Source organism: Crassostrea angulata, chromosome 5, assembly GCF_025612915.1.
Source record: "Crassostrea angulata isolate pt1a10 chromosome 5, ASM2561291v2, whole genome shotgun sequence".
Taxonomy (NCBI): domain Eukaryota; kingdom Metazoa; phylum Mollusca; class Bivalvia; order Ostreida; family Ostreidae; genus Magallana; species Magallana angulata.
In genome coordinates, this window is record NC_069115.1 from 28,827,541 (window position 1) to 28,847,928 (window position 20,388).

General features: G+C 31.6%; 1 long non-coding RNA gene across 1 annotated transcript; it reads right to left on the reverse strand.

Annotated features, from left to right (window-relative positions):
* Positions 1 to 4,116: 4,116 nt before the first annotated feature.
* On the reverse strand, positions 4,117 to 5,665 carry LOC128184336 (uncharacterized). The gene is made up of 4 exons (XR_008243723.1): positions 5,541 to 5,665; positions 5,001 to 5,135; positions 4,759 to 4,848; positions 4,117 to 4,545 (listed from the first exon to the last, which is right to left on the reverse strand). It is a non-coding gene; the product is annotated as an uncharacterized LOC128184336 (long non-coding RNA).
* Positions 5,666 to 20,388: the final 14,723 nt, after the last annotated feature.

The following is a 20,388-nucleotide window of genomic DNA, read 5'->3' on the forward strand; positions in this document are numbered from 1 at the left end:
AGCTTGCAGAATATGTAGAATCTCAATTGGAGGAGGCAAACCGATCGTTAAAAAGTTATGTACAAGACACTACGGATTTTTTAAGAAAACTTTCTACCGTAAATCAACCATTATCCAATTCCTCAATATTATTTTGTATGGACGTGAAAGCGCTGTATCCCAGTATACCCAGACAAGAAGCGCGGGAAGTAATAGCAAAAGTTTTAAATCAACGACAGAAAAAAGAAGTTGACACAAATACCATTTTACAGATGATGGATGCTGTCCTGGAAAATAACAATTTTAGTTTTAACAACAAACAATATATTCAAACAGAAGGAACTGCTATTGGATCTAAACTTGGCAGAAACTATGCGTGTATATATATGGGGGATTGGGAACGTATTCTTTTGGAACAGTGTAACGTACAACCTCTTTTTTATGTTAGATATATCGATGACATATTTGGAATCTGGTCAGGGACAGAAGCCGATCTCCTACATTTCCATGAAATGGCTAATGGTATACATCCAAATATTCAGGTTGATCTACGCTTTTCTAAATCTAGCATAGAGTTCCTAGATGTAAATATTTCTATTGAAAAAGGATATCTTTCTACCGACCTGTACAGTAAACCCACTGACAAACATATGTACCTAAATAAAAAATCAAGCCATCCTGAATCTACAAAAAAATCTATACCATTTGGACTGGGTATCCGTGCGCGCCGAATCTGCTCAACAGATGAGGGATATTTCAAACAACGGGAGAAAATTAAAACTAATCTTCGCAAATGTGGATATTCCAACAAGGATGTCGAGGATCAGCTGGCGAAGGTGGATAAACTCAACCGCTCGGATTTATTGAACTACAGAAAAAATAACAAAAAATGTAACCGTGTTCCGTTTGTGTTAAACTATTCCAGAGGACTACCAAATATTCATCAAATACTAAAGAAACGTCAAAAAATTCTCGAAAATTCCGACCGCCTAAAACTTGCGTTTCATAACACACCTATAGTGGCATTCAGGAGAGACAAAAACTTGAAAGACATATTGGTCCATAAGAAACATAATAACCTCTTTTTTAAAAAACAACACTTATCCGAGCCGTGTGGTGCAAAAAAATGTGTTATGTGTAAATATATTATTTGTTCTGGCCAATTTCAAGATTCTAAGGGCAAAACGTATCAAGTTAAAAATCATATCGATTGCAAGTCAAGTAATGTTGTTTATGGGGTGTTTTGTAAAAAGTGTAACAAAATTGTATATGTTGGGGAAACGGGGGTGACTTTATATCAAAGACATGTTTTAAATTTGTCACTGATCAGGAGAGAAACTAACGACCCTGTAGCAATGCATTTTTATACTGACGAACACACAGTTGAGGATTATTCTGTAATAGGTATCGAAAAATTGTACAAAGATGAAACTTACAGAAAATTCAGAGAAAATTTGTGGAAGAAAAAATTAAATACTTATATGCCTTTTGGTATAAACAAAAGGGAACATTATTGTCTTTAGACTACATTATTACAGACATTTTCTTTTTTTTTATGTCCCGTTATCTATACATTTTTCAAATATTACTTGTTTATGTACTAATTACGGCTATCAATGTGCTTTCTATAGACTCTCACCTATATTTCATATGTTTTTGGCGCAATATTGTTGTATGACGTCACTTGCCAGACTGTATTCATATTGTGACGTCATAGTATATGTTCTACGTTGTGTTGCTATAGACAATAAACACCGACTGATGAAGACCGGTAACACGGTCGAAATATTTTGAAACAGTGTTTTAAAAGTTTTTTATTATTCATTGAAAAAGAGACTTTGGATATATATATATATATATATATATATATATATATATATATATATATATATATATATATATATATATATATATATATATATATATATATAAAAGCACAAAAAATAACCAACGACACGAACAATAAAGTAAAATATTGTCAAATTTCGGGACAACCCGTCCCTTCTTCAGGACAACAAAATAAAAACTACATAAGAAAGAAAAAAAACATCTACAAAACTAGCACTACACTAAACTAAATAATACATAAAAACTAAATAATGTTTAAACACCGGATCAAAACGTGGCAGCTACATCTTTATATTTAAGAAAGCGAGCCCGAGAAAGAAAAATCCCGTCCGACACAGCGGACGGTCTGTGAAGAAGTGCTGAAAGATAACGTGAACGAATTAACTTGCTAATTGGGGGTTGCTGTTAATTAAGTTGTACTAGTAAGATAATTCGTAGTGAAAGTTTGTAGGGAAGATTGGCCCTGTAAAAGACCACATAAATAATCATGAATGTAAAAACTAATAGAAGTGAAATAAAGCAAAAGAACAAAACCGATTAAGGAAATAGCTAATAATTTGAATAAATAACATGATTAATAGTTTGTACATGGACAGAAAAAGATGAAGATGGTGATACTGCTACGAAAACAAATCAGTACTTAGTTGATGTTCATTTTGGTGAAGTCACTTAATTTGTTAATGCCGTCAGGGCGGAATGACTTCAGTCTATGCATCCAAAATTTTTCTTTACTTTTTCTCTCCGCATCTGTCCAGTTAGGGTTGTGATCAATGACCAAAACCATCATGTCCTCCCATTTGTGATCATCTAAATTAAAATGTTCAACCGACGGGTTCTTTAATTTTCTTAGTTTTGATGGTGGAACGATGATTATTGATGCGCCTGCGGAGGTCTCCTGTTTCCCCTACGTATTGTTTCTGACAAAATTTACAATTGATGAGATATACACAATTGTCCGTACGACAAGAAGTATTTGCGAAAATTTTGTAAGTACGGCCAGTAATGGCGCTAGAGAAGTCGTCTGCATCCGAGCTGTGTTTGCACAACAGACATCTGGTGTCAGAACAAGTTCTAAAGCCACCATTAGGCAGAGGGTTCTTTAGTTTGGTTCTTACCACCATGTCCTTAAGGTTTCTAGGGCGCTTAAAAGCTGCCATCGGGGGGGTTTTGAAAACCTCAACCATTTTATCATTGCTGTAAAGGATTGGTAGGTTCTTCTTTAGGACTGCATTTAGGCCCCTAAGGACAGGGTGGTAAGTAGTGACAAATGGGACCTTGTTGTCTTCGTTTTTGGGTTTATATTTCAGAAGGGAAATAAAAAAAGCTAATAATCTATATTTATTTTTCTTGATAGAGATGTTTGGTTAACACTGTACACATATTAGTAATGCAACAAAAGAGAACCCGTATTTCGTTGACATCAAAATATTGTCGTTTGAAATTTAAGTCAGTTGTTTAGTAATATTTTAATTTATAAATAAAGTATATGTCGAGAACTCCATCTTGAATTACATTGCCGACAAAAAATCGGAGGTATATCCAATGCACGATGTTTTATCAATATTGTCGACATCGCAATGATGGCCAATACCGAGTAGACAGTGTGTTAATATCATATTAACATAATTATTGAATTTGCATTTGCAGCGTACCATTTATATCCTGTTTACATTTTCAACATCGCAATGTTGCAGTGTTGATCAACATCGTGTAGACTTCGTGTCTACATCATTCCTCATATAACCTGTTTACACCGTCGACATCGTCGACATCGCAATGTTGATCGACATCGTGTAGACATTGTGTCTACATCGTACCTTTTATATCTTGTTTACATCGTCGACATTGTCAATATCGCAATGATGACCAACATCGAGTCGACATCGAGCCTACATCGTGGTCCTTCTTTCCTGTTAACATCGTCGACATTGCATTGTTGATATACATTGAATTAACATCGTGTCTACATCGTACCTCTTATATCCTGTTTACATCGTCGACATTGTCGATATCGCAATATTGAACAACATTGAGTCGACATCGCAATGTTGATCGACATCGAGTCAACATCGTGACTACATCGTACCTCTTATATCCTGTTTACATCGTCAACATCGCAATTTTGATATGTCTTACATTGTACATTTCTACTCGCGATGTAGACAATGTAAATTCGATATTGGTTCAACATCGTCGACATTGCGATGTCAACAATGTCGATGATGTTAACAGCAAAGAAATATCGGCAATGTTGACGATGTAAACTCAATATTGGTTCAACATTGTCAACAATGCGATGTCGACAATGTCGACGATGTAAACGGAAAAGAAATATCGGCAATGTTGACAATGTAAAATCGATATCGTATCAATATTGTATACATCGCGATGTTGACGATATCGAAAAAGAAATATGTATTGGACATGATCGCTATCGATCCACAATCAGCAACAATCAGTCAGTTTTATGAGAATATATCTGGAGATGTAATAATGTAGTCTGCTTGCATAAGTAATCCCTCAAAGAATTTTCGGTTCTTGGATTGGCATCTTGTTCTTCTTAATTCTGTATGTATTGTAATTGAACATAATTAACTTTTTTCAATTTTAGATAGACACCAATGATGACCAAGAAAGTCAATGCCAAAATGCACAGACTGATCACCATTGCTTTTATTTTGTATGGTTTGAATATAGATGGACAGCTCGGCGGCATACCTGAAATAGAATATTTTGCAGTTATATATATAAAAGTAAATAATCATCCTTCCATTACATTTTTACCGCATAACAATAAACAATATAGAAATTCAATCGTAATTTCGTTATTGCATGTTTGTGATTATCAGATATCAACAATGTAAAATGACTGACACAACGTTGATATCTCATCAACTAGATTTGAGTGATTCATATCTAGTGAACGTTCACCTTCTTTTGAAGAGTTATGGACAGATGTTCCAGATGTTGAATTATACAGAACATGTTTATTGTCTTCAACAGCCCTTTTATACGTTACACCTGAATAAAAACGTTATTCATCAATAGATTCAGTGGTCAATAGAAACGTGGGAACGAACAGACAGGCCAGCAAACAGATAAACAAATAGACAGCAAGAAAGAATATTGGTATTGTATTGATAAGGTTTTTGTCAATATTAAATAAACATTACTTTTTTCTGGACATCCTGTGATATGATTGCAGTTTTGTTTTGTACAAGACAAGCATTCTGATTGGCAATCCTGTCCGTAGTTAGGATAGCGACATGGTAAGTAACATCCGGGAAAATAGTATCCTGGTAAACAGTCTATTTTGGGATAGAAATTAAAAGAAATTGATTAACTATGAGAACTGACGTAGTCTGTATCATCTGATATTGTTTGATATGATAACAATTTATTGCATAAATAGTCGGGAAATATAAAGATTTATTCCCTAAAAATGTATAACTATAACATGTAAAAATCATCTTGATTCTCAACGACGATTTAGTTTAAAACATGTTTTAATTATTTCAATGACATATCACAAGCTATTGGAACCTATACCAAGTCATGTAAACCAAATTTAATTGCGCAATAATATCTAGTCTTTGATATTTTAAAAAGAACAAGTCTTAATGCTAGCTTGTGGTGTCCAGTTTCATCACATAAATATAATATCGCTAGCATGAAAATAAAATGATAAAAATGATGCAATGAAGGTTTCTTACTTTCAAATGATTCTGTTGCATATATCATCGGTAACTCGACGGGAAATATAACGAATTGTAGTCTCAAAGTCCTTAAAAAAAGGTCCATATTTCACAACTGATGTCTGATATGAATGAACGTTTTTAGAAGGAAAATACGCAAGGACTAATTTACATGTATATGGGCAAATGTTTTTCAATTTGCCTGCAAAAGGAAACACGTGAGATTCAAGTTAAGGAACTTCCGAGCATCAAGGATGTTAGCACATGGAACGTTAAACGATTCTTAACTATTCTATAATGTATCTAGTTTCCAGTGTTACTCTTAAATATTGTTCAATTCAGAAAAAGCACCAGGCGAAATTGTCATAGCAACCTCAACGGTAATTAACATGTCTCTCATAAAAAATCTTATTTCGTTTTGACAAAAATATTCAAATATCCGTTTAACCATCCGACAGAAAACTTTGAAACAATTTAAATTTAATGATTCTTACTGGTTTTTCAAAAAAAGATATCATTATAGTTACAACTTATATTTATTCAAAAGAAAGGGTCTTAATCTTCAACAAGCAGAGTTCTTGGTATTTGTTTTTTGATTTTTGGTTTTTCTTTTTTTTTGGGGGGGGGGGGGAGGGGTTGAGACTCAAATATCATTACCAATTAAATGATCGATCTCAGTTTACGTATTAAATCGTTAGCAGACCAGTCAGTTCTCTTTCTTAGGATGATGTTATCACCTCAAATATCAAGTGAAGATAACAAGTTACATGTTAATATTTCAATTAACAAATTTGCAGTATTGGAAGTTGATAAAAAGATGCAGATCAAAATATTTAAAGGGTGTTCTTGAAAATCCTTATTAATTAAGCAATGATAGTAGGGGGTGAAATGTTACCGTACATACAACTCTAAATATACATATTTTGTTCTTTTTAGTTTGAATAAGCATTGTAAGATACAGATGAAATATACAGAAAGGTTTTTTTTAATCCAAATTAACTGAGCAATAACTTATATATATACGGGAAGCTTGTAAATGAAAAATAACAATAAATGTATAAACAAAGCTTTATCGTACCTTTCACAAAACAGTTCAAGCTCAACTAAGAAATACCTCGCAGAAATGCAACATTACGTCTTTAAAATATATCTATAAACTCCAAAAATATAAATCTTTTATTATTTGGTTGTGAGGTCTAAATGTTTCCTTTAAATGATACTTACAAAAAATAAATTTGCTAAGCTTTGAATATATATATATATATATATATATATATATATATATATATATATATATATATATATATAATGTACATGTAAATATTTTTAAACAGGTTATATCTTTATAATTTTCAAAAATATCTGTAATGGTTTTATAAAATGTATTATTTTCCTAAATAAATGATTAATGATAAGCAAAATATTTTTCGTTCATTATAATGAGTTTCACCAATGCTAAAGCTAGAATGATTTGTACGTTAAGTAATCACATTTTGCTTAAGTTGGTATGGGATACATGTCGATATTAATTTAGATACAAAAAGTATATCATAATCATTGTAATTTTGCCGGTTTATAATCTTAAAATTTTACAATACCTTTACACAAAAGGTTTTGTTTTTAAATTTTTGGAAAGGTAAAAAAACCCAAAGTTCAAGTAGGATTCAATTCATGACAAACAGACTCAAAGTTTATGCTCTATATCACTGCGCTAAGGAAAAATCAATTATAAGATTACAGTTAATTTTATGGTTTATTTTGATGGGAAGTACGTATTAATATTGGGTTGTCAAATACGCCCATCCGCCGATTTCCCGAGATCACTCAAAACTTCGAATTCACAGCATAGCGGAAATAAACACTCATTCTGGCGCCAATTTTATGTAACATATTTTAATAACTACGACCAGAACTCAACTTTGAATTGCTTTAAAAAAGTTTTCATAATATATATTGAAAATATTTTAATTCAAAGTAATGTTAAGGCACTGGATTGTTATATAAATAGATGTGTACGTATAATGATTGAAATTAACATAGAAACTTTTGAATAAACTATGCATTGGGAATTCATACACAAATAATAACTTAAAGCATTATCTAAAAAAATATATCGTGATTTGTGATAGTTTTTGTCTTATTTATTGTGTCTTTTCTTTTTCCTGTTTTGTTAGAGATCATGATAAACGTTCATGATAAAAACATTTGTCAATAACTGATAAAAAGGGCTTTAATAAATTGATTTTTAAGGTATATATTACAAAAATCGTTAAAACTTGTGGGGCATACCAAAAAGAATATACATAATATGTAATATATATAATGATGAACGAAGAGTTTGTACGATGTTTGTGATAAATTAATGTCGGTGACACAACAATTTTTTATCAATGATAGTTTCTAAATTTATAATTGATTAATGTATATCAATTCAATATAAACCTTCCTCTTAAGATTTTTAAACTTGTGTTGCAGCTATTGAATTTAATGGAATAAATGGAAGTGAATTATTTTAACTATTGAAATTCGACATCTTTTACGTATGTTCTGCTAATCTGTATGAAATATTTTATTTTATTTTAAAAAATTCAGAAACACATATATTCTTTTCTTCTTTATTAGATGAAAGAGTCGATTGGCAAAATGGGTTCACAAAATAAATCAATAATGCTAATAGAATTGAACCTGCTTTTGTGGATATTTAAATGATGTCATTTGATTATCTTACAATGTTATGATTTGTAAAAAAAACTTCATTTTTAATAAATATGCCAAAAAAGATTCATGCATGTACTTTAACACTTGTTGTCAATGAAAATCCACCAGTTTGCTCTTCTGTGTGAGTACATGTAATACGAAAATATTTACATCTGGAAATGTTTTATAATATTACATTATTTGAGCAAATTGTTATCATTTCTACATAACGACAAAAATAGGTCAAAAGGTCACCATTGCGCATGAATTATCTTGGCAACAACTTTTTTTTACGCACACAACTTTCTGACTGATGTTAAAAACACCAATTGTCGTCAGGAAATCACAATATCCTAAGCATAAATGATAAGTTTGATTTAAAATATAACAATTTCCCAAACAAGGTTTGATTCATTCTTTTTCCGCCGAAAAAAATATTCAAGTAATATCATGTGTAAGGGTTGGCATCGTAATAAGGCATCACTGGAAAACCTGCATTTGCAATTTAAAAAAGTAACTAACACACTCAATTCATGGCTATCTTTTCCTAAAATTCCGGTCCTCATCGCGATCACAAATTTCCCGATCTTTTGTATATAGTTCAGTCATAATGCATGTCGACCATGCAATATCTAACACTTCTGCACGTATACATGTACCAGCTTCCTTCCGTAAACAAATTAAGTAGTTTGTCTCTAATTTTTTAATGAAAAAACATGATCTTCTGTTTACGGTACGGTTTTCTCCGTAAATTCCTCTCTCTAAGCCAGTGCTCAATGGCTTTGTTTCCAAATTTCTAACTGTTCTGTGACTTTAACTTTGAAATAAATTGAGTTTTCTAGTCAAATATTGTTTTATTGATTTGTTCTTTTAATAATATTCTTGCAAAATTGCTGAAAATTTTTGTAACGCTATATGAATCAAAGTGTCTTTTTTAAGTCAACACATACAGTTATGCATGGGGGACTTTATGGGATTTGATCACGTGGTGTACCTATAGTTATATCCGAATATACATCGATAAAGGAGTCTATTGGTAAAAAAGGATTCGATTTGTTGGCAACGACACTTTTATTTACGAAACAATGGTACAGTACATACATATTCAATCATTTAAAAAATCGTATTTCATTCTTTGTCTTCACAATTTGTTTTATATATTGTCGTTTGTATTTTATTTTATGATAGTTCGTTTTTCTTTATTTTTAGATAAATGCTCATGATGACAAAGAAAGTAGCTACCAAAATGCACATACTTATCAACATTGCTTTGTTTTTATGTACTATGCAGTTTGGCGGCATATCTGAAACAAGAAATTACTGACGATGAATGGCTTTAATATGTAAGAGTAAATTAACATCGCACCATCAATATTCTAACCATTTGCTAACAAAATGAACACTATTGAAAGGACTAGTGCGGTATAAGGTATTTTTTCCCACAAAATTAAAGTTTTAAAAAGAGTTTAAAAAAAAAAGGTGTAATATGGTTAAAATCACATTGAAAGAAATGGAATAAAAGGATATCACAACAGTGAGGTCATAATGTAGAAATGATGTCATTAAGATTGCCTTATTTTGATAAATTAATGTTTTGTAGCAAAATATGGATGTTTTCCGATGGTTTTTCGACTGGGAAACATGGGCGCATGCTTGCTCAAGTACAATCTTTTTAGTATAATGTGTATTACTATCTGAAGAAAAACATATGTTAAAATCGTATTTGAGCAGACCTGCGCTCTATACTTCCGAATTCGAAATATAAAGAAAAATTGAGAATATGTTCATTTTTTGCAAATTTGCTGGAATTGGGTCATTTAACTGACGTCATAGATAAACAGCGAATGAACAATGATGACTAAAAGCAAAATAATAGGTATAGGCATCTTCTGTACAATTATGTATGAAGATTTTATTTTTATACGATGCTATTTAAAATTGGTTGAAATCGGGGGCAGATATTTGACCATACCGCACATAGTCCTTTCATTATTAAACGTTTTTATTAACAAATATTAACGCTGTAATATGACTGACACAAAGTTGTCATCTTAACTACATTTTTACACTTATCAAATTAGTATATATTATTTTATTTAAACATACCTGTTGAATTATTACCTTTTCCTGAAGGGCTATTGACAGATGCTGAAGCATGTAGAAATTGAGTCGTATTTTCAACAGGCATAACATTTGTTGTATCTGAATCAAAACAATATACAATTCAAGTATACCACTGAGGGAATCATTAAGATTCCAGTTCCCCGAGATGAAGTCTATGTCCCGAGGCGAAGCCGAGGGAAATAGCCTAACTTGAGGTGAACTGGAATCTTGACCCCCTCAATGGTAAACTTTAACTGTTTTATTATACTGATACAATCAATCAGAAAAAGTTCAAGTTTACATAATTCTTCGTGTATCCAACAAGTTATAATTAATATAAGGTCAAAGTAAATAAAATTAAACTGCACGGGCGTCGTATTGCGACGTAGGCAAGTTATTTTATACGATAAAGATGAATAAGTATAGCCAATCAAAAAAGGACATAGCAACTAGAATTAAGTCATATGATTATAAATATTCATGATTTTGTTCGGAAATTTTTTTCCTTTGGTTAACAGAAATTATCAAGTGTCCCGAATAAGTGTGTATCAGTTCATCGAACCGACGCACCTTTTTGTAGGGAAGCAGTCAGTTTTGCAGGGAATCAGTCTGTTTCCGGCGATTTTCAGGGAATCAGTGAAATATATCAAATTACTCTCTTATATAGTGAAAAATAAGTAGCGGTACAATAAAAGTAATTGATCTGAGACAGACATAGATAGATAGATGGATGGATGGATGGATGGATGGATGGATGGATGGATGGATGGAGAGAGAGAGAGAGATTTTAAAAAAGTATCATATACACATGTAATGAAACATTACTGTTTCCAACACATCCAGCTGTATGATCACATTTCTCTTCCTCACAAAGACATTTTAACTGGCATTCTTCCCCATAGTTTGGAAAGCGGCATGTCATGTTACAGAGGGGTCCGTGGTATCCCGGTAGGCAATCTATTATTAAAACATCTAGTTGTTGAATGTATTTCATTAAGTTCTACATTTTCGTAACATCACATTTAGCTTTGTGAAGCTATATGCATTGGTAATACAAAACATTTTTTTTTTGGATGTAAAAATATTTAGTGGCGTCTGTATTACAAATCTTACAAATTCAACATTTATGGACATTTTTGTTATTACAATTCAACGGCAAATTGAAAAGTGTACAAAACACATGTTTTTGTGGGGTTTTTTATCAATATCTCTTTTTTTATATGAATAGTCAATATATATTTTTTTTACTCAGTGTAATTCACTTAAATGATGAAAATAAAAATCATTTTTGTTATACATTACGCACTCTGTGTAGAGACCACATCTAAATCCACATGTGATATGAACAGTACTATTATCCAAATATTCATGGAAAGAGGTCTCATTTTTAAAGTCCGTCGTCTGATATAGAATAATAAATCATATGTGATATACGTATTTGTGGAAATGTATTTAATTTCCTCCTCGATTGTAAATGGAAACATATAAGTGTTTTCAAAATTGATATATTTCCCCCTCCCCTAATTCAACTATATTGTAAATGGAAAATAATGGATATGACAAATACTAATTGATTAATGGTATCACCAGTTTGTTGGATGCACGTCAAGTTGGCTATATACTTGCAACACTACAAACTTACAGGTAGTTAGCCAAGTAGTATGTTTAATTTTAAAAATGAATAATACACCCATGATTAATTAATTGTTATTGGATTATGATAGAATCTTTGGAATTGTGTGGAATTATCCCTCTCCTGCTTAAATTTTTATAGCTAATAAATCCAACAAAAATATCAGAATAACCGTTCGCAAGATATCGACACATGGTTGGATTATAGTTTTTAACTAATCAGAGTTTACATGTAATCCATTTATGAAAGGGAAATAATTTGTTTGGATTTCGTCATATTAACGTTTCATTTTGTTAAACACTTATAAAACTAGGCATATGTTGCATCACTAATGTTTCTATAATACTTTCTGGTTTTTAGTCGTACTATCGGCCTCGAACTTTTAGGCTTTTACCAAATCATATTACGCTTTTCTATACTTCTATTAGTCATCCTTCATAAAATGCAAGTGATACATGTAAGACGTGGTTTTGTTTCATGTTTTGCTAACCATTTTGTAATGTTACAGTAATGATATCGTTTTGCAAAGAAAATGTTTTATTGCGATCACAAGTATTTCGGCATTCAAAGACTGGGCAGGCAAATAGGGAAGCAGCCATTCAACATAAGTGTAATCATAAGCGTGTTTGTTCTGTGTCTTTTATCAGGTAATATTTACACGTGAGGCCAAAGTGAAGGGGGTCATTTTTGTCATCGTTCATGAAGTCCTGCCACTAGATATCAGATAGTATCAGTTTTCAGTATTCTTCTGCGAAATTGCGTTTAGAAATCAGGATGTACAAGACATATTCATTTCAAATTGGTGCAGCATCCAGTACTTGGGCATCAGAAAAGTCAACAGTATATTACTAATGAGTGTAGATCTTCTTCCTTGCTTAATCATATAAGACAGTATGTGCTTTCACAATAAACCTAAAGTATTGAAGTTGATGTATTTTTCATCTGTTAGATCATTAAGTAATTTGTCATACAAGAAAGACTTGCCATGACACTGGTCGTCAGATAGATAGACACATGAAATTAATTTTCTGGCAAGGCAAAGGAGCCGTGAGGTTGGGTCAACTTCACTCTAAGATTAAAACAGGGCTTAAGGTGAAAGATCCACCTAAAATTTGGAACATATATTGCGGGGGCAACACTATCCTTCAGCAACATGCGGCTAAATCAATCAAGCTGCGCATTAGTATAGTTAAAACTGCAAAACATTTCCAGACTGTTACCAATCACAACTTTAGTTTGATTCCAGAATTTGTCCCGGGATTTATGGAGGATAGGGAGGAATCTAATCCCTTTAGAAAAGTTTAGGAAGCAAACAAAGTGGGCTGTGCATCTTTAGAAAAAAGGTTCGATAGAAAACATATAAGATTTCCAGAGTAGCGCACTGACAGTCCTGGGCTGCGTTTTACAAAGGAACTTACGACTTACGACCAAATTAATGAATGCTAATTAATCCCTAACAAATCAACGCTTTATTCGAATGGCTGTAAAGTATATTATGGAAAATAAAATAATTGTAAATAAATGGTTTTAGTTTTAAACAAAAATATTAAAGACCATTCTATGAGACTGAAAACATTTACGACTTTGTCGTAAGTTATTTTGTAAAACGCAGTCCTGATTCGTTCGCTGCAGACAAGGTGGATCTTTCTGAGCTGGGCAATGATTTATTTTTGTATCGTTTGCAACAAACACTGCAAACATTCTTGTCCGACCAAAGTGTGTTTGCCTTGCCTAGAGTAGGGGGAAAGGGGAAGAGGGGCCATGGCTATGTAAGACTAATTGGGTCATACTTTGTCACAATTGATAATGACTTCATGTTGTTGTTACTAGAATTTCACCTAGTCCACTTGTTCTTAGTCATGTTGACTTGAGAACATTCGATTTATGTTTCTTGGCTTGGTCAATCTCTATACTATATAACTATTTATGAACAACATTGTTTTTATGTTCTATGAGTTCAATCAAGAGCATTTATTCACCCCTAAAGCAAGTAGATATCTATATATGTTAATGCCTTTGGAATTTGATTTCGCACGTTTTAGTTTTTAATAATTCTATGGTCTAGAATCATTGGTTACCCTACTGGTGGTGCATACTATGATATGTGCATAGTCTCTTGGCGGCATTCTGGCTTACCAGTATTGCTTATTTAATACAATATCAATTGACATTTATTTGTATTTGCATATATACAATGCATTATGGATAAGGTGATAAAACAGTAAAGCATCTGGTCCCAGGACTAAAGTTTTGGCTTTGCTTGTTTGATAAGGATGTCCTGAAATGCAAGAATTGATGCATAGCTCCTACATATATAAACAGCCATAGCCAATCATCGCCAAACAACACTTGATATAACATACTGTTTAGTTAGCATTTCATTGGGCGATTTCTCAAATTAATCTTGTTTCTGTATTTCATCTTTGATAATATGCGAATACTGAGTATATAAAATTGAAGTACTGACTAGCTTAAACATTTACACGACTTTTTTTTCAATCATATTGATCTTGGAAATCTTTGCCTATCAATTTTTGGAGATTTCAACGGAAAGTAGTTCACTGCAGAATTGCCTACAAATTACCAAGAGAATACAATATATTTATACCACCAAGAGAAGCAAATAAACAGTGTTACCTTAAATTAAGCCAGCATCGGCTGATATTTTTTAAGAAATGTAGAACATTGTATCTAGATACACTATGAATCAACTAACGCTACAAATTCAATTATATTGCCAAACAACATATTAGATGAATTTTAATAATATCCGATACTAGTTTGTTCTGTATATGGTTGTATGTAGATTGTGAATGGAAACGCTATATCTAGTTAATTACTTTTCACTAGATATAAACATTTTTTTTTGTGAATTTGAAGTACATACGAAGAACTACTAGTGATTATATTGTTATATTAAATTCACAATCATGAGTTCATTCCATGCACACTGCTCCTCCTGCTACCTCAATGAAAACATTGACAACTCAATTGAGATCTGTAGCAGTTTGTAAACACGTCTTTTTAACAAATCATAACTTTATTATTATCGATGGGAGATTATACCATTATCTTTAAATTGAGGGTAAATGTTATTCAACAACAATAAATACATTGTTAGTCGAAGAAATGACAATAAAAACCGATTTTTTATTCAAAAATTCAAATTACAGTGATTTGAAATTTCACATTTAAGTGTTGAAAATGCAGAAAAGAAACTCCTTATAACAGGATTGACCATCATGGTGTTAGCCTGGCGAAAGCTTATATTGTACAACTTTGACCAATCAAAATCTTTAATCTAACATCACAAGGTCCGTGTACTACTTTTATTTTTAATTGATCTAAAACACAAACATTTGACATTATATTACTTTTTGGAAAATGTTTAAAGTAGTTTATATATGAATGTGATTCTCTTTGCAAAATTGTTGATTATGCCAATTATGGCTTTTTTCCCGGAAATTCACTGCTCTGTAATTTTGAATAAATGCGTTATATCCCATTGCTGAGATTTCAAATATGTCCTTGTTTAATATTTTAAGGCTATTTGCAAAATACTTTTTATCGTGTGTCCATCTATTTTTTGTTTTATCTGAATGCTAACAAATTTTAACTTTCATAACCCAGCTCCGAAGAAAAGATGATATACTGTTTTACCCTTGTGTGTATGTCTTTGTGCCATTGTGTCTGTTCATAACAAATTTAAATTGTGTTTTTCTCAGCAACTATCGATTGCCTATGTTTGATATTTTAACACACTCTTTTGTTAGGTTTGTCATATCGTGGGATCCATTTTTGTACAAATTGGACTTCAACTTTCTGTTAAATGACAATATTAATTTTGTTTGTTTTTAGCTCAATTTTTTCAAACGAATTTGCATCAGAGATTTATCAGCAACTATTAATTTCAGATGATTTTATTTTGGATACACTCTTTGTTCAGGCATGCTATGCGATTGAATCCATTTTTATAATAATCAGACGACAACTTCCTGTCAATTAACAACTTTGTTTATTTTTTGCCTTAAGTTTTAAACAAACTTCCTTTAAAGATTTCTCAACAGCTATCAATTGCAGGTGCTTGAATTTTTTGCACACTCTTCATTTAGAATGACATATGGTGGGATTTATTTTTGTAATAATCAGACAACTTCCTGTAAAAAGCCGAATTTGTTTATTAAATTGCAGATGCTTCAATTTTTAACACACTCTTTGTTTGGGTATGACTTGTGGTCGGAATTTTTTTGTCATAATCAGACGTCAACTTCCTGTAATGAGACAATTTTTTTATGTTTATCCAAAACTTGGAATAAATTTTCGCCAAAGATTTGTCAGCAACTATTTGTGGCAGATGCTTGAAATTTTAATACACTTTATATTTAAGCATGTCATATGGTGAAATCTTTTTTCTAAAAACTCGATGTCAACTTCTTGTTAAATGTCGACTTTGCTTATTTTGTTTATCAACAATAGAGCGGGGTGTCACTAGTAAGCATCTGCACACAGATATCTTCAGTTGTTATTCTTATGCAATTGCTTTTTATTATTTACTTGTACTTACCATAGCTTAGATGATTTTTTTTTAATTTAAGGATTAATCAGTCACAGACAATAGACCGAAGAAATATATCTCGGCAACGTAAAGGATAGATGATAATGTTATTTGCTAATGTATCAAATGAACTTAAAATCTGAAAAAAATATACCATAATTAAATGTCTATATGATGAATGATTGACATAAACAATGTTAGCTCATCTCTATAAATGAAAGGTTCTTTATAAAGTAAAATAAAAAGAATGCATCGTGCAGGTCTAAGGTTTGCGATATGAACAGATACTAATATTTGATACAAGAAGATACTAGAGGATACTTGTGTGACCAAGGTTGTGGGGGTAATAGTTTTTTGTTGTTTTTTTTTGTTGATTGTTGCCATACATTTTTTATATTTTAATGTTTATATTCTCATGCTTGTAAATTTGACACATTGTCTTTTTCTGGTGATGCATATTAAAAAGGGAAGCAAAGAAAAGTACAAAACAGAAAAAGTGAGGAATTTGTCAATATGTGAGAAAAAAACATCACTTAATAGTTCACAAAATAACTCTGCTGTGATGCACAATCAAGAACACATTTTTAACATCGAATCTTACATAGTGACTTTTAATATTACTTTTCGGTCCATGATAATCAGATTCACAGACTATCATTAAAAGTATGGTACCTTCCTTGGTATTTTTTCTGTCGTAAAATTAAATTCATTAAACGTACTTGGTAACCTAGCTAAAACAGTCTGTTATATCTGTTATTATTAAAATATATTGTAAGTTTGCAGCAATTATTATTCATAATGAAAACCTTTTAAGAAAACAAAAGAATGAACCAAATTTATGGCAAATGAAATGTTTACTGAATCAAATCGTCTAACTAACTTTTGCATTACGCTAAATCATGATCATATCGTGGTCGTTTTTAAATAATAATGTTTAACTTATGTCATGAATACAGATTATTTCTTTATCACATTGAATAATCTGATTTAGTTGACAAAGGTTAATAGGGTTGTCAGCATAGTGTGCCGAAGTAACATAGGTTTGAGTTAACATCCCTTTCCATTGTGTACATTGTATCTAAACTATCACCTGAAATCCTTTTACGCCTCGTGCTAAGACTGCCGAATCACAGCTTTCCCTCCCATCCTTCCAGTTACCTTAAATTTCAGTTGCTAGCCCATTGTTCAATTTATATAACCTAAATGTTGAAATGTGCAATGATCTGCTGTGGGCATTTTTTTTTAGGTATATGGACTCCGTTTTTATGAGTTCCTCATTACAGACAAAACATTGTTGTCCATACATACCACCTTAACAAACGCAATATGGCTGGAATTTTCAAAGAAGATTATCAGGACTCTTTTAATAATGAATTTTATTCTTTTTATCGCATTGTATTGTGGGGAAGGTCTTAGGGTGTATATGGGTAGTTTTCAAATTTTGTCGCCTAGGATTCGCCACCCAATCTGAAATTTGGGCCACCCAAGTCCCACATACTTCGTGCCCTCTCCACCTCTAAACTCAAGAGGAGAGTTTAGTCAAGGGATACACGCCACTTGCATCACCAACCAGGAGCAATCCGGGAAAATAGGTAAACGGATAATTTAAAAACTCATTAAAGACAGATTTTTTGATTTTGGTATAAATCTCAATGTAAGGTCATCGGTTTTTCTGAAATACTTTGTTAAGTTGGTATCCTAGATATCCTCTTGGGCCCTCTGGTTTATATAATTTGGCCATTTATCTTCCTTTTCTTCATTTCCATATTGTTTATGTGTATCGTACGATGTATTTTTTGCTGTTGATGTTATATACAAGTAAGATATTTTGCGTGTGATGAATTGTCTAGGAAATATATCAGATATAACAAACATTTAATGTCACCTAAATAGATTTACCAGGCGTTGCAAACAATATTTGTTGCGAACCAGTTCGTAAAAATTCACGTTTTCATGGGTTTTTTTAATCACTGTCAAAGCCTCCGTCGGTAAAAATGTCCATGTAAACCAGTTTATAAGTGGTATATACCATATTGAAGTCATCATAAGTTAAATTTTAGTTTTCAGTATATAATTTATTGTCTATATTTACATTACAGTCAAACCACTCTTCTTCTGGAAAGAAATAATAGATAGAAGTAAGTGATAAAAAAAAATCATTATCATAATTATCATACAAGGGCACCGCTAAGCGGAGCATCCCCTCGCAAGATAAGTTGTTGTGTGGGGGATGCATTATTTAGGAATATATAGTTATGCAAATGTAAATGAGGAGACAACCTTCTACTAACCCTTTATTACAACAAAAACTACTTTTTTCTTTACGTGCACTAGATCTAAATCCAAAAAAATATCTAGTTGTTGATTTTAACTATTTACTTTTAATTTGGTTTCACAGAAGTAGTTATTGTCAAGTCGTACATAAAATTTCTGTTAAAAATTGTGTTATTTTAACGATATATCAAAAAGTACTCAACTAACTGACTTGAAAATTAATAGAGTTTGTCCTCTTACTATGCCAACTAAGTGTACGAAGTTTGATAAATATCCGTGCAAGGGTTTTCTTTTAAATAACAATTACCGCAATAGAGCACTGTGCTACTTATGGTGCATAATTAAATATATGTATCGTTGCTTTTTACATAAGCAAAATAAACATCTTAAAAAAGATGGGGGAAATTGCTTCTTTTTTTTTATTTTACAGAATAAACAACATGAAATATATAATTTTGATACTAACTGACCAGGATGCATTTTTTCGCCGTTTAAAGGGAAACATTATTTATTTCCATAAGTTCTCAATGTACAAATAGATTTTCATATATACAATTTCTTGTAGTTATCTTTGAAATTTACAGTATACATGATAAAGACATCTACTAAACAAAATCAAAGACAAAAAGCTCCATTAATGCTGGAGAGTCCTATAACAGAACAAACTAATACATTGATTCTTGACTTGGAAGGTACATTCCTATAATATTAAAGCACTGAAATTATACATTTATTAAAAAAAGTTAAGTCATTGACAGTATGCATGTGCATGTGATTATTTATCAGGAAATGTGGGAATATTGATATACTGTTATGTTCCTGATATTTATGTAAAAAGAAATAATGTCTAACTTCTTCAGATTAAAAAGAACACATGTATCAAGATAAAACATAAGAAAACGCTTACATTCAGTTTTGGTTTGAACATATTTTATTGTATATATAATATACAAAGGGTTCGAACACAAGTTTTTGCAACTTACTAGGTTCTCATCACATTCAGTTTTATCATTGATAAGCAAATATCTTTTTTTCCCATCAGAATGCTGGTTGCTTAATTGACAAAATGCATGCTGTGTTTTTATAGCATAACTTTTGAACAAATTCAAAGATCGTGACATTTTTAAGATTTCAATTCTCCCGCCTAATTTATTATTATCATAGATATCTTAAAATCGATAGATCGCAAAAATGAGATAAGAATAATAATCCGATGTCGTCTCTTTTATTTCATAAAATGTATGCATGCGTTTTAAGTTTCTCCATGACCACTACTTTGAAAATAACAAATTTGATTTAAACGTACCTGTTTAATGGTTTCTTTCCCTTACAAAAATTGTTGACATACTTTGCAGATGTCTCCTTTTGTGGTATATGTGCATGGAATGCATCTTCAACACGCATGAGAGAAATTCAAATTGCGACACAAACTTTAATTTGTAATACCTTTTTGTATGCATTATCATTTATTCTTTAAAAAAAAACCACAGCGTACAGTCTTTTTTTATCGTAAAAGTATTTTGTAAAAACTATACATATAAGTGAATGCAACAGAACCGAGCGCGTGTATAGTAGATATTTTTTAATAATGTTAATTGATTTAA